Source organism: Daphnia magna, unplaced genomic scaffold (assembly GCF_020631705.1).
Source record: "Daphnia magna isolate NIES unplaced genomic scaffold, ASM2063170v1.1 Dm_contigs231, whole genome shotgun sequence".
Classification (NCBI taxonomy): Eukaryota; Metazoa; Arthropoda; class Branchiopoda; order Diplostraca; family Daphniidae; genus Daphnia; species Daphnia magna.
The window spans coordinates 20,435-35,327 of NW_025533192.1; the positions used below are offsets into that span (position 1 = coordinate 20,435).

The 14,893-nt window shown below is 41.5% G+C and overlaps 4 long non-coding RNA genes and 1 pseudogene across 4 annotated transcripts; 3 read left to right on the forward strand and 2 right to left on the reverse strand.

The window, feature by feature from the left end:
* The first annotated feature begins 350 nt into the window (after positions 1-350).
* Positions 351-5,701, forward strand: LOC123467789 (annotated as a pseudogene).
* Positions 5,702-5,824: 123 nt separating this feature from the next.
* Positions 5,825-7,510, reverse strand: LOC123467792. Its single transcript, XR_006641909.1, has 4 exons — positions 7,148-7,510; positions 6,972-7,091; positions 6,698-6,893; positions 5,825-6,628 (listed from the first exon to the last, which is right to left on the reverse strand). It is a non-coding gene; the product is annotated as an uncharacterized LOC123467792 (long non-coding RNA).
* Positions 7,511-9,112: 1,602 nt separating this feature from the next.
* Positions 9,113-9,850, reverse strand: LOC123467785. Its single transcript, XR_006641904.1, has 2 exons — positions 9,237-9,850; positions 9,113-9,176 (listed from the first exon to the last, which is right to left on the reverse strand). It is a non-coding gene; the product is annotated as an uncharacterized LOC123467785 (long non-coding RNA).
* A 1,212-nt stretch (positions 9,851-11,062) lies between these two features.
* Positions 11,063-11,764, forward strand: LOC116926227. Its single transcript, XR_004395926.2, has 2 exons — positions 11,063-11,368; positions 11,440-11,764. It is a non-coding gene; the product is annotated as an uncharacterized LOC116926227 (long non-coding RNA).
* A 1,617-nt stretch (positions 11,765-13,381) lies between these two features.
* On the forward strand, positions 13,382-14,733 carry LOC123467790. Its single transcript, XR_006641907.1, has 2 exons — positions 13,382-14,037; positions 14,660-14,733. It is a non-coding gene; the product is annotated as an uncharacterized LOC123467790 (long non-coding RNA).
* The last annotated feature ends 160 nt before the right edge of the window (positions 14,734-14,893 follow it).

The window sequence follows — 14,893 nt, forward strand, 5'->3', positions numbered from 1 at the left end:
ACATTGAAACAGCCACAACTTTTTTGTTTCAACTCTGATTTCTTACTACACCACGACGTATTCCGCTCCCGAGTACTACACCACCAAGGCCCTTGGCTACTACACTGAGCCTCCTAAATATTATCCAGCTCACAGCTACAAAACTGAAGCCCCAAAGTACTATCCATAGCCCTTTAATTATAATCAGCTTGCTAACAAAAACAATGTTACAGTTTTAAATGAGTCGGACTTTCAGAGTCGATAAGTCGGAACTGGAACGAATAAAGCTATGACTTACTCAACACGAGACTACAACGTTCTCAGACCCATTTTACCTCAATTTTGTAGGAGAGGTCAATAATATCGCAAAAATGCAAATAGTATGGTGTCATTGTAGGGACGACGATTGGGAACACTTGAGGTACTTCTTGGAACACTCTTCCGCGCCGTTTCTGTTCACACAAAACGCGTTCGTAGGTTTTGGATTTGTTGTGGGTATGAAAATCAACGCTCTTCAGGACACCAAAGGTTTTAAAATAAACTAAAAGAATAATCACAATAGACCAAGATCGGATGCTGAGTTGCCAAGGCTGAATTCCGACCTGGGGTATTTTTCCTCTCGGGCCCTATAGGATGGAAATGAAAAATAATATATTTAATTAAGTTGTAGTTAGTTTTATTACAAAATTTTTGGAATCGTGTACTATACCTCTGTGCTGATATAATACAAAATATTTTATCTCCAAAAAAGCTGTTATTTTTCCAGGAAACTTTTTGAAAGGTACTTGTTTACAATGTACCGTAGCATACGTAAAGTGATTGACTGTGACTAGTGACTGTAGTGTCAAACTGTTTTCGTTTTTTATGTCATGAGTAGTGTAGTTTGTGATGTCGGTAATGAGTTATTTGACACAATTAGTCTTTTTAAGTTATTTGATTATGCTAAAGGACTTATTCATAAGGAAAAAGAAATTTACTTAGAAAAACTGTGCAAGTGCAATGTAGACTGTCCCTACGTACTGCCAAAAGAAATGTAGCAGAAAACTATCAGTGTTATTGAAAAGTTTTTACCACCTATAAGAGAGCATGAGCTTTACATGTATTTGATTGCAAGACGGAGCAGGGAGACGGAGCTGAGAGCGCAGAGACCCAACCACTTTCCACGTACTTGATTGCTTCATGTATGGTCTTGATTGCATTAAGTTGCATTTTTGTATCCCTGCTCTGTCTTGCAATTAAACACGTTTGTCTTCTCTCTAGTGCAGCAACTTTTACACCTTTGTTAAAAATGAATATATTTAATAAATATTGACGAATTCTATTTATAATGAATTCTGCACTAGAGAGAAGACAAACGTGTTTAATATAATGAAATAGGCAATGTTGCGAAAGGCGCAAATTTCAAAAAATTGTGAATTTCAATCATAAATTTAACATATAAATAATTGCCTAATCTAGAATAATTAGGTATTTAAGGATAGGGAATTAAATTAAGCTTAAACGAAATCAATTTCTGGATACATTGATTGGTAATTTTATAGATAACGAACGAAAAACCCCAATTTTTACTATACCCCCGAGAGGCGAGTGGCCTCCTATACTAGCGAACCTGGCGGGGAATCTAGAGACCCTTTACTGAACACCCGCTGGTCTTGGGGATAGCCGAGAGTGTACCTTTCCTATTATATCGTGGTTTTAGCGTTGATAGACGGGCTGAAGGCAGTGGCTACCGGTGCGGGGAGAACGGGTTCTACTTTTATGCCGACGATGGGTTCTGTTACGACGACGAAGGCTTTTGCTACCGTTTTGAGGGCGGGTTCTTCTACGACACTGAGGCCGGAAACCGCCATGATTCTGGCGGGTACCGCTGTGACGATCGAGGACTACGTCTGCCAGAATACGAAGAAGAATCGTCTGAAGACCAAGCCGAACCATTATCCAGTACTCACAGGAGCCGTCAGGCCGGTGACGAAAGGGACTTAAGTTACGCTAACTTAGAGCCGCCGCGTGTTAGAAAAAGTCCCCGTAATACTGATTCTGGGGATCGTCGTCGGCCATGGTTACCGAGTTCAGTTTGTAATGAAGTAGCGGTGGTGGATTTATCGACTGAAAATGATCGAGAAAACGCGACGGCCGGCGCAAACGAGTCTGTTCCGACAGAGTTCACCAGAACCACGCCACCGGCACCATCCTCTTTGGGCGAAGTTAACCTTCCAGGTACTTCTGGTCAACAACCGCTTGTGATTCCCCAAACTATATCGGAAATGATTTCCGGTTGGATGACCTGTGGCATTTCAACCGATGCATCTAGAGCCATTTCTAAAGAATTTGCGTTGGAATTCGCCGACACGGAGTTTTCGCTAAAACCCCCTAAACTAGATGGCTGGATGTCGCGTAGGGCCCTTCTTAAGTCTGATAAGAACTTGCCAAAATCCATTAACGCGATGGAAGACACCTTAACGAAAGCGCAACTCAAGATTATGGACATTGCGCCCCCTCTCGTTGATTTGTATGCGCGGCTGTGTACCTTACCGGACAGCCTAGCGGCCAAACGCTCAGTAGAAGCCGCTCTGCAACAGTGGGGGCGGGCCTACTTTAGCATTACAGAAAAACGCCGAGATTCCGTTATTGCCCTGGTCGAACCAGAATCGGATTTTTTGCTGCGTGACACAAACGCCTTCGACGTCGGCAGAGAGGCCCGTACTTTTCTGTTTACAGAAAAATACTTGCAGGCCATGCTAACGAACGCAAGCCAAGACAACACACTGGCCCAGGCAGCTAGGACAGCGGCTGCAGCCGCAAGCGTCGGAGGTCGGAGAAATGCGGGTACGAGGCGTTTACGGTTTCCGGAGCCCTCTGGTGCACCGGCTTATCATCCCCCGCAGTACGAAGCCAATCTGAGAGGTAGAGGAAGAAGAGGTGTTCGCGGTAGACGAGCTGGTCGTGCCCGTGAACCACGTCCAAACGCTTGGGCACCAGGGAGTCGAAGGTATGTTTCAATAAATTCTGATCCTTCGACTTTTCGTAAAATGCCCCTAAACACCCGCCCCGCGTCTCCTCTCGGGTCCGTGAACCGTTACGTGACTGGTGTTGCGCCGTTAACCGTCGCCTCTAGGCTGAAAATGTTTTTCTCAAACTGGGAGTCCATTACGGACAACGTTTGGATCCTTAACACGGTTCGCGATGGCCTAACTTTAGATTTTACTTCCGAACCAGTGCAGGAATTTTTTCCCCCCGAAATATCCATGCCGGACGAGATGATGTCGGTATGCGATAGGGAAGTTCGAGAACTTCTGGTCAAACGTGCGGTGACCGAAGTAACGAACGGTTCTGACGGCTTTGTCAGCTCGTTTTTCTGCGTGAAAAAGAAACAAGCCGGTAAATTTAGGCCTATCGTAAATTTAAAACCACTGAATCAATTCATCAGGTATCAACACTTTAAAATGGAGAACCTTGAATCGGTTCGTTACCTGGTTAGGGAGGGCGACTGGATGGTCAAAGTAGACCTCAAAGACGCCTATTTTACGGTGGCGATCGAAAAAACATTCAAAAAGTTCTTGCGCTTTCGCTGGAGGGGACGGATTTATGAATTTAATTGTATGGCCTTTGGTCTTGCTCCGGCTCCTAGAGTATTTACAAAAATTCTTAAGGTAGTTATGGCGTCCCTACGTAGACAAGGCATTCGTATAATAATCTACCTGGACGACATTTTGGTTCTAAATGGCACCAAAGAAGGTACTCTTGCAGACCTCAAGTCGGTGGTTGACCTTATCTATTCGTTGGGTTTTTTAATCAACTGGGAGAAGTCACTGGTCATTCCCAGCCAAGTTATGGAATATTTAGGTTTGATCGTCAACTCAATCGATCTTTCCTTTTCCCTCCCCTGTTCGAAGGCGGAAGCGGTAAGAAAGATGTGTGTTTCGGCAATAGCCCGCGGGGTGGTTTCCTTGTGATCCTTGGCGTCGATTCAAGGGAACTTTTCCTGGGCGGTCCCGGCAATCCCATTCGCGCAGTCTCATTACCGGAGCCTACAGCGGTTTTACATTGCGAACGCGCAACGGTCTAAATTCGATCTGGAAACAAAAGTACAGCTAACCCCCTCCGCCATACTTGACCTGGAATGGTGGGTGGCCAACATTGAAAGGTCCAGCGGTAAAATGTTTTTCCCGCGGGACCCGGACTTGGAGATATTCTCTGATGCGTCCTTGTCGGGTTGGGGCGCTGTCTGCAACGGGGTCACAACTCGTGGACCTTGGATGGAAGAACACCGGCAGAAACACATTAATGAGCTAGAGCTGCTCGGCGCCCTCTACGCAATCCAGGCCTTTGCGGCGGGAAAAAAGGGTATCGCGGTGCGTATCTTCTTAGATAACACAACGGCCGTAAGTTACGTTAATAAATGCGGTGGTACGAGGTCTGTAGCGCTGACCGCCACGGCTAAAATTCTCTCAGCTTGGTGCGAGGAGCGATTTGTTTCGTTGGAGGCGGTGCATTTTGCCGGAGAGCTCAATACAATCGCCGATCGTGAATCGAGGGCGCAAGCTGATGCCAGTGATTGGCAACTGGACAGTCGTGTCTTTGCTAAAATATTGAAGCTTTGGGTCATGGACATCGATTTGTTCGCTGCCCCATGGAATAAACAATTGCCCCAGTTCATCTCCTGGAAGCCTCAGCCCGGAGCAGCTGAAGTCAACGCGTTTTCGGTTAGCTGGAGTAACGTTAGGGGCTACGCCTTTCCCCCATTTTCTCTAATTTTTAGATGTATTGAGAAGTTACGCAGGGAGAAGGCCACTATAGTTTTGGTTAGCCCCATTTGGACAGGCCAAGCTTGGTTTCCAACCTTGTTGGAACACGCTTGCGACATTCCCCGTCTTCTGCGACCGTCGTCAGGCCTGCTTACTTCGGCCGAGGGGATACCTCATCCCTTGCTCCAATCGAGAGCCATCTGCCTAGCCGCCTGGAAACTCTCAGGCGATCTTACAGAATGCAGGGATTTTTCGCAATCGGTTATCAGCCTGCTCCTGGACAGATGTCACGTCAATACCAATGCTGCATACGAGTCAGCGTGGAACAGTTGGTTGCATTGGTGTCTGGGGCGGAACGAAGATCCCATGTCTGGCGATCTAAAGTCGTTAACTGATTATCTATCCTTCTTGCATGCATCTGGCAAGGCCTACAGCTCCATTAATATCCAGCGCTCGATGCTTTCAACTACTCTAGGCCCCATTGACGGATTTCCAATCGGACAACACCCTGTCATCATTAAACTACTGAAAGGGTGCTATAACCGCAGACCGCCCGCGCCTAGATACTCGTCAACGTGGGACCCTAACGACGTTATTCGTTTTATTGCGTCAATGGATGAGAATGCTTCTCTTACCATACCTATCCTGGTGGGAAAATTAGTTACTCTTTTTGCCCTCGCGTCTTTATTGAGGGTTTCGGAACTTGCCTCCATTACGTTTTCGTCCGTCAGCTTTGTTGGGAGCTCGGTCCGTTTCGACCTATCAAAACCAAGGAAAGCGCAGCGAAGTGGCGCGCTTCAATCCTTTTCCCTGGCCGCTTGCCCCGACTCAAGCGCGTGTCCAGTGTCTGCGCTGCGATCCTACATATCCCGAACTGAGATTAATCGACCGCAGGGTCAGGATGGGCGATTATTCATATCCCTGATATCCCCTTACGGCGCGGTAACAGGCAATACAATTGCTCGTTGGATCAAGTCCTTCTTAAAACTGGCCGGGATCGATACGTCCGTTTTTAGCGCACACTCAACCCGCGGCGCAGCTTCATCGTTGGCTATCGCGAAAGGCCTCTCTGTTGAAACAGTGTTACAAGCGGGTCATTGGTCAAGCCGTTCGACATTCAGTCGCTTTTATAATCGCCAAACAAACCCAACATTTTCAGCATCGGTTTTGTCCGATGCGTGAATCTTTGAAGTCACCCTTAGGGTCGAGCGGAATGTTCCGCTGTACAATTTTCAATTACCGGAGTGATCGCTTTAGCGATCACGAAGGGTAATTGTAATTGTACTAGGATAAATGAGTGAGAGACCCTAAGGGTCTTGAATCCCAACCCACAATCCACCCATCTCATTTTATCCTTGCACCTGTTCTAATGTTGTTGTTTGCCGAAACGGCCTAGGGTTCAACCAGATAGATGGTCCAAAGGAAGTTATCGTAAGGAGAACGGAGACCAATGAAGGTGTACCGGGTGATCAACCATACCACCAAAGAAGTTTCTTGAGTTTCCCCCTGTTCATGAAGGCGTCACTTGCCATTTGTCAATTTTGTTGTTCACCAGATTTGTTTATGTTCTGTTTGAATCGTTACACCTGTGCATTCTGTGCTCTTTATTTCACAGGCAAATTTTATCTGTTGGCGGCACGCTTTCTTTAAGTCTGAGTAAAAGGGGGGCGTGCCGGGCCAGAGGTAGGCCAAGTGACCTTCAATCTCTTTGAAAAAGCTAAAATAAATAGGTCTACACCCTTAGGGTCTCTCTCTCATATATCCTAGTACAATTACAATTACCCTTCGTGATCGCTAAAGCGATCACTCCGGTAATTGAAAATTGTATTTAAGTCAACAATGGTTTTAACTGTAAAAGCGAGCACATATTCCTAATTTGGTTTCCATGACGGCTTCAAAACTCCCTAAAGAAAAAAGTTATTTTTTATGGTATTTTCGAGACATTCAAAAATAATTTTTGAAAAGTAAACTACCAGTGAATGGAATGTGCAGGTTTCTCCATTTGCTTGACGTGAAGATCTCTTCAAAACTACTTTGATTGAGTATTTGACATGGCCATAGCCAAATTTTTCCAACATCTCAGTTTGAAATGAAGAGGGAATTTTTTTGGAAGTACAAACACAAATGGAAATTGGTGAACTCCACTGACAAGTTCAAATGTTTCTCTGCCTGCAAGTAAAACAATTAATTTATATAAGATAATAAAAATATTGAACATTGCTTGTCACTAAATATATAAATTGATACCTTCATTGGTAATTAGAGGAATTTTCAGGTCTAGATAAGTTTCTTCAGCTGAATAGTAAGTCTGACTACTCAATTCATTGAAACAAAATTTTGCATAGCCTTGACATTCCAGGTAAATTCCTACCAAAGTTAAAAGTGTAACAATGAGTGAAATTTTAAAAGACATCAATTAAAACCTTTCAGTATTTTACTGCTGACATTTGAGATGTGAACTACTCCAGACACTTCCTCTCCAGGAAAATAAATTCCAACAGGATTGTCTAATACTATAATGAGACTTTCTATCCCCATAATGCAGCTTTGGAACCATAACTCAACTTCATTGCAAGCCAGTTTTTCACAAAGATTTCTTTATACAAACAACATATTTGTGAAAACTTCTATAACAACTACCAGTCAGCGTCCGTACCCTTTAATGGCAACAGCTGGTCGTAAGTTTTATAAATAAAAATAGAAAAGCGCCAGTTTCGGCTGCTGGATCAATAGTTTAAATACCTATGGCTGCTCCAATGACAGGAATTCATTTAACACATTTCTAAATTCTAAAATTCAGTAAATCAGTAATCTAATATCCCCGAAAACGCTAGTACAATTACATAACGTAGTAGCAAGTTTCAAAATCAAGCAGTTCCATGAGGAATTCGGTGGAGCTTAAGGTAAAAATGTTAAAATAAAGAAGTACACGTCAGCACTCGGCAGTCATAGATTTGATGGTTTAACCTGAGGTCAGGTAGAGTGCGTACAGGTATACTGTTATAATGAGGTAGTGTAGTTCTCTAGTAGTACAGTGCAACATGTTTCTCTCAAGTTAATTCAGTTTGCATACCAAGAAAATTCTAAAAAGCATATCCTCACAATCCCAAACATGTAAAGAATATAAAAATTTACTTAAAACGAAACTTAAAGCTGAAAATATTTTGTGGCATGTGTCAAGATTTTAACCGTCGCCATAGGAGATCGCCTAGACAGATGTCATGTATTATCATCTACCAGTGCGTGTTATTAGTTGAAATTATTGACATTGTTATGTTACGTTGCTTAATTCTATGCACTGCCTTTGTGTTATTTATTTCTTAAATTTCGTTAATTTGGCAAAAGTTGATCATCGACCGTAGACTCGCGCCCCAAGTTCAGGTTCCATGTTCCATGTTTCCATGAACATTGCTTCAATCCCTCTAAGCCTCATCTAGGGTCATTGATGATCAACAGACGCCATAACCACTAGGCTATGGGCGCCCAACTTAAGTTGATTTTGTAAAATGTGTTGTTACTTCCGCAGTGCTCATCATGCATGTTTTCTACTTGGGCACAAGAAGAGAAAGAGAGATGATAATATTAGTTTCCTAGAATGCTTATTTTTATTAAAAACGAAGAACAAGAACAAAAACAAACAAATTCATTTTTTCTTGTTTGTTTTTTTGTTTTTTTTTTTTTATTAAATTAAATTTTATTTACTGTAAGATACCACAGTATATGATAAATGGTGGCTATATGGTGATGGACGTTGTCGGACCATTTGGAGATTGTCTGACGCTAATTCCAGGTCGAAAATGGCTTCAAGACTATCGTAAGGATCAATATAGCCATCATATAACATATACTGTGGTGTACCATAGGTGCAGAAATTTGCGAATGGTATAAGGTGGCCTAGTATGGTGATGGACGTGGTCGGACCATTGGAGATTGTCTGACGCTAATTCCAGGTCAAAAATGGCTTCAAGACTGTGTAAGGATCCATATATAGTGTGAATAACCTTGGCTCGATTGAAAGCGAACGCTGTACCCCTTAATGGAGGAAGCTAGGAGTCAACACGGATTACCGGTGCCTCTGGCCGGTAATTTGACCGATGATCCCACTTTTTTATTCATTCTTAGATATAGCTCATTTAAATAAAGCCTGCATGTGCGTGAATAAAAATTCAAGGATAAATAATGTGTAACAATGATCGTTACTTAATCTTTACCCGAATATTTATTCACGCACATGCATGCCTTATCTGTTCAGTATAGAATGAAACTGTTGACAGGTTAATAGCAGTCTTTGATATTGGTCAGTTCCCAGCAATGCGGGGAATTTCGATTTCAAGGTTCTCTCAGACAGGGTCATAGGCGATTGGAAACGACCGTGGTGGATCATTTTCGCATAACAAGTTTACCCAACGCAGGAACGAGCAGGATCGTGAAACTCTTGTCTTAACCAGTCTGCTGTTGGTGATATGGTCGATAAAGATTGAATAATAGGTCAGGGTATAATTTGCTACCAACCCGTTCATGTCGAAACTGGTCAAAGCATCAAGTTTAGCTTTTCACTTGCTGGAATGCAGGTGAAATGATTTGGCGTAGTATGGGATCTGGCGCACAAAATCAAGTCATAGAGGATGTTGAATTTCAGCTTACGTAAATTTATAGTCATACAAAACACTACGACGACCTAACGATTCATGAGATTTTTGAAATGCTATCTGCCTCATAATTATGAGCTGGAGCCGACGGCATCCTGTAAGTTTCAGGTGAAACAGGTAGTACTGATTAAATGGCGGTTCAAAAAGAAGGACATTCTCACAAATTCAAGAGTTACATGTTGCCAATCATTTAAACACATTTAATTTAGCTCGAGAATGAAAAAATCCACAATTCTTGTTGTTGAAAACGAGAAGCACAACACACAATATTCGACTGTGCACTCTGGAACTACCGAAATCACAGAGATAGAAAATGTGAACTGCTCGGGTGCGGTGTAAGTGTCTATTTGCTTTATGTCGGCGAATAGATTTGGAGGTAGAGGCTGAAAAGTGGAAGCGGCCATCATGGATATTTTATCCCCCTTCCCTCACTCCCTCAGTTCCGATGTGCGGGGGAATTCTCTACTTTAAAAAATGCATTTTCTCGAAAATGTCGCACCAAAAAGAAAAGAAAAATTAGTAAAGCTAGCGAAGTATCGTACAGGTTTACACATCAAAACTTAATGGAACTGATTATAATTTTCGTAAATATGAGAGAACTAATCGAATACAATCTTTACAAGTGAAGGGGGTCATCATTTTTAGACACCACTTTTCTTTATCGCCACAAGTGATTGTTTTTCCTTCACCCTATCGCCACTGGTGCTTGTTTATTTTTATATTTTTGGGTTCGGCCATTCCGAGAAGCTACAACTCTGCTAGATAATTATTGCCTTTTTCCCCTCCATGCGTTTGGATCAATCAATAGCAAAATTTAATACCCTAACGGACATTAACTAAGAAGAACTCGCAGCAGCTCATTCCAACTTCTTAAAGCTGCATCACCACAACTTCGAGCAGTCGGAGGGTCACGACAAGAATTTGTTTACATTTCTGCCTGATTTATATAAAACATAATAACAAAATATTTGTGAAGGTTAACTGCAGAGAACATGAAAAAAGAGTGGGTTTGGTCGTCCTATTAATCCACCGTTTATTATTCATGTGGACACCTAATTTCATCCATTTGGAGTTTATAGCCTTTGCTTTCCATGTAACCAGCCAGTGTGGTCCCATCGTTATTCAATCGTTATTCAAACTGTCCTGACCCTTGCGCTTGCGTCACTCTTTCATCCATAGTCGACCTGCAATTAGCATTAGATAAACACTCATTAGTAACGCATATGATATCACCCATAGTAACGATGCTAGCGAACCAACACCGTTACCAAACGTGAATCGGTTTATCAAGTCTTTTATACTGTACCATAGATGATCTAACCATCTACAGCTCTTTATGACACAAGTTGACGTATAATGTTAAATTTCGCAAACAAAATAAACTGAATTGACAATAATAACAAATGAACTTTATTCATTACTTCTTTTATTATCTATTGAATAGAATCATTTTTATGCCAGAAAAATAAATACTTATGAAAAACGCCAGAATAGAAAAATCGTATATGGTCTAATCACGGATCGTGAATGGAACGTCTATCAGTCCCGCCGTAAAGTATCGTTCAGACTACAGCTCTTTTCTACGTATAACGTATAACGTTTAAAGTTTACGTTTGTACTTCGTAAATTTCGCTGCGTTTTTTACGGAGCCATATTTACGTAAATGTGTTCGTAGACTGTTCAGACTACACTGTCAAATTTACGTAGAGTAGGCTAGATTCTGCGGAGATTCTAGCGTCTACTGTAGATTTTTGTACCTGTTGTAGCTCTTTGTTATATTTATTGATAAAAGTTCTGAGGACGAAATTTCTGAAAATAGTGACGTGGATATGGAAGACAGTGACACTGACAGTGATGAAACTGTAAACAAACAACGAATTGCTCATGAAAACGCAATGGCTATGTGGAGATGGAAGGCCAAGTGTGTTTGTTTGCTCTATTTGTTGATGAAACGTCGTCGTTTAAAGGCTTTACAAAATTCTTATCGACCAGTTGGTAGGTGTTCTTATTTCCAATGAGTTAACACATGAATACTAGTAACTGTGTATATTATCATTCTTAAATAGGTAGGCTGTGGACTAGATTCCACAACTCTTCATCACAACGGGAGCAGCATTCACTGTGTACAACTGTCCTTCTTGCAGAGAAAAGTATGGCAGATTGCTTTACCTTCCGAAACATCACTCGAATGTCTCCATCCATGTTCAATAAACTGTTGAAAATGGTTGGTCCAAAACTTGCAAAAAAAGACACAAAAATGAGACGTTCAATACCAGTTGGTATAGACTACATTGTTTTACTATCTTACTATTGTTAATTTCCATGTAAAATTTTGATGAAATTGAATGAATTGAAATAGAATAAGCAATAAACCAAAATAGTTGCAAAAGATTTCATGACATAATATTTACTTTTTGATTTTCTTTATCGGTGATTTTTTGGGGGCGACTTGAATTTGTTAGGGGAATTCTTTTTGGCAACTTTAGTAGGTGCCATATTTATTTTTAAAATAAAAATTTAAAAAATTAATTATTAAATTTACAATTCTACACCTGACATATCCCAGAATGAATAAACAGGAGAGAAAACCTGAAAAAACAAAAGAATGTAGACAAGCGTAATAGATTTTGGCTACGTAGTGCGTAGAACGTCCCAAAAACTTATGTAAAAAAGAGATCAATCTCATTTTTACGTAGGCTCAGTTTTGACTTCGTTTTGACTACGTTTTGAGTTTACGTATTACGTACTACGTAGAGTGTTGTGTCTGAACACTCTTCCGTTCCCAGCTACGTAACTCGGAGCGTAAAAACGTTATACGTAGTACGTAAAACGCTCAAAAAGGCTGTAGTCTGAACGTGGCTTAAGACCGGGAAGGTTCTCTTCAGTTGACACTAGGTGGCACGTGAGTAGCACGTTGAATTGAACCTTTTGATTCCTGTTGTTCGGCCCATCCCGTTGCCAATTTATTGGGAGTAAAAGTGATTAGCAGGTTGGTTGATGCAGTGAAACCGGTACTGTCCTCGTCGCTTTTTTTTTTATGAGTGACAGAACACAGTGGAAACGATTCCTGCGTGAACGGATTATGTCACTGTCTGGTATATGCTGTTGTATTCTCGTAATATAATTCAGGTGCTAATCGAACTGACCATACAGGAATCTTTCAACTCCTAATGGATTAATAAAAGGTTCGTTGTTTTCTCGTAAGTCGAGTTCGAATAGTCGCTGGGATTTTAGCTCGAACGAATCCAGTTTGAGGACGTCACTCGAGGAATGATAAACCTGTTCACTCTTCGTCCTCTTATTTTGGTAAGGAAACTAGGCGATGGAGCTAAGGTAATAACTGCGCTAGTCAAGGCGTTCTGCTACTTGTATCGAAGTTTCATTCGTATACTGCAAAACTTGTTTAGACTACTCAGATCATTGCCCTCTATAGGGATATCAAAACATAATTTTCTCGAAAATGTCACACCAAAAAGAAAAGAAAAAAAGAAAAGAAAAAGGCCTCCGTGGGATGAGAGAAAAACAAAATGTTGGGGAGCTTAACAGGTGGGGTAAAAAACCCTTAAACACCTGAAATGCTGTATAAGCAGTTTCGTAAATATATGCTTCAAACAAACAAATATCTTAGATAGACTCCGTTTTATATTTCCTCGTATTTACACCAACAACACAAAAAGCATCAAGGCATAAAATACACTGATTTAAATTATATTTCAGACAGGTTTTCAATAATTTAGTAGATCTTGTAGCCTTTGCCGTTGAAAGGGAAGTGGACGGGGGCAACGGGTAGCTCGTATTCGTGAACGGGAGCAACTGGGAGCTCGTATTCATGGACGGGAGCGACGGGAAAGTGGTCACCTTTGGGCTGGAATCCAGCATCATCAGCGGTCCAGATCAAAGTGAATTTCTGACCTTCAGGGGAAACCCAGAAAGAGGATCCCTTGTTGGTGTTTCCCCTGAAGGTCCGGGGGTTGCTCTACACCAGTGAAACATATCATTTGACATTAATGTTATACTTCAGGAACGACTGTGATGAACGAATAAATATGGGAGATGAAATGTTCAGCGCTTTAAAAAAACTTGGCCTCTAATAGTATTTTGGAGCTGCTTCAGTGTAGTAGCTTGGGGCAGAGTAGTACTTTGGAGCCTCAGTGTAATAGCTGGGAGCCGCATAAGTGTTGGTGTAGTATTCGGGCGCCTTTGTAGTGTAGTATTTTGGAGCCTCTGTATAGTAGCTAGGAGTGGCATATGATGTGGTGTAGTATTCAGGTGCCTTGGTGGTGTAGTACTGTGTAAGTAGTAAGTAAGTAGTGAGAATGCCATTGCAATGTCAAACTCTAACTGGAATCGTAGGATTGACAATAATTGTCATAAATAAACAATAAGGATCCTACATAAGATTGTCGTTGCTTTTTCAACGGGTAACTGATTGAATGATAGAATGACAAGGGACATTGCTTAATGCTTATACGGGTAAATACAAATCTAAATACTGAAATCTAATTGTAAATTGAATTCGGCGATTAATATTTGCGCTCTCGTTTCGTATAACTCTTAGCCGATGCATAAACCCATTAGTGTCGACATCGGCCGCAAGGTGATATGGAAGATTCTATTCTTGCATGTCATTAACGGTGTTGATGCGTGATGCCACACCCTAAATCGTGAGTGCTAGATAATAATTCGAAATTTTTAAATATTTAATTAAGTTTTTTGTTTTATAATCAAGTCGAATGATATTCATCACTGTTTTCCCGATAATGTTCATTTAAGACATTACGTCATAGTTTCTCAGAATTTAAATGGGAGTTAGTTTATGTCGGAAATTGCCCGATTGTGTTATCAACGTGGTTTGGTGCCTCAATTCACGGTATATAAGAGTTGAGTGCATTTCTATGTGTAGCGGCACTTGAAATGACTGGGTATGGCACCCTCCCAATGTTGGGATTGCTAGTAACCAAGAGTCTGTAAGCAAATACAACTCGAAACGTCAAGCGTTGGTATGGGATTGGCCCACCATTCCAATGCAAGGCTGAATAGAGAGGTAAGAGCTATCAGCTGATGTCATGATAGATCGGATCAATAGCTGTACTATACTATTCGGTCCATCGTGACAGGTCTGGAGGATACTAGCATGTCATTCAAGAGCTTAGCGCGACCATTTTTTTTTGTTTTTTTTTTTGTTTTTTTCACAATTAAGTGAAATTGCGCAAACAATGAACTCTAGCTGCTAGTACCCAATTTTGAGCATTGACTTTCTACTTGACATTTTCAATGGAAAACTAGGAAAACCCACGATAGCGATGGAAATGCAGCATGAGAGGATCTTCGCTACACCACACAGTGCAATAGAGGCGGGGTAAGAAACTGGAAATTCGAAAATGTTCAACTTCAAGATGCCTTTGGGCTAAAGCGATGAATCAGTGTGGCGGTAGGTATTATAAAAATGAACGTGTGAAGTGGAAGTAAACCAGTTACGTTGGTGCCTTCAAACTGACTCCATCGTCGGCAACATATTGC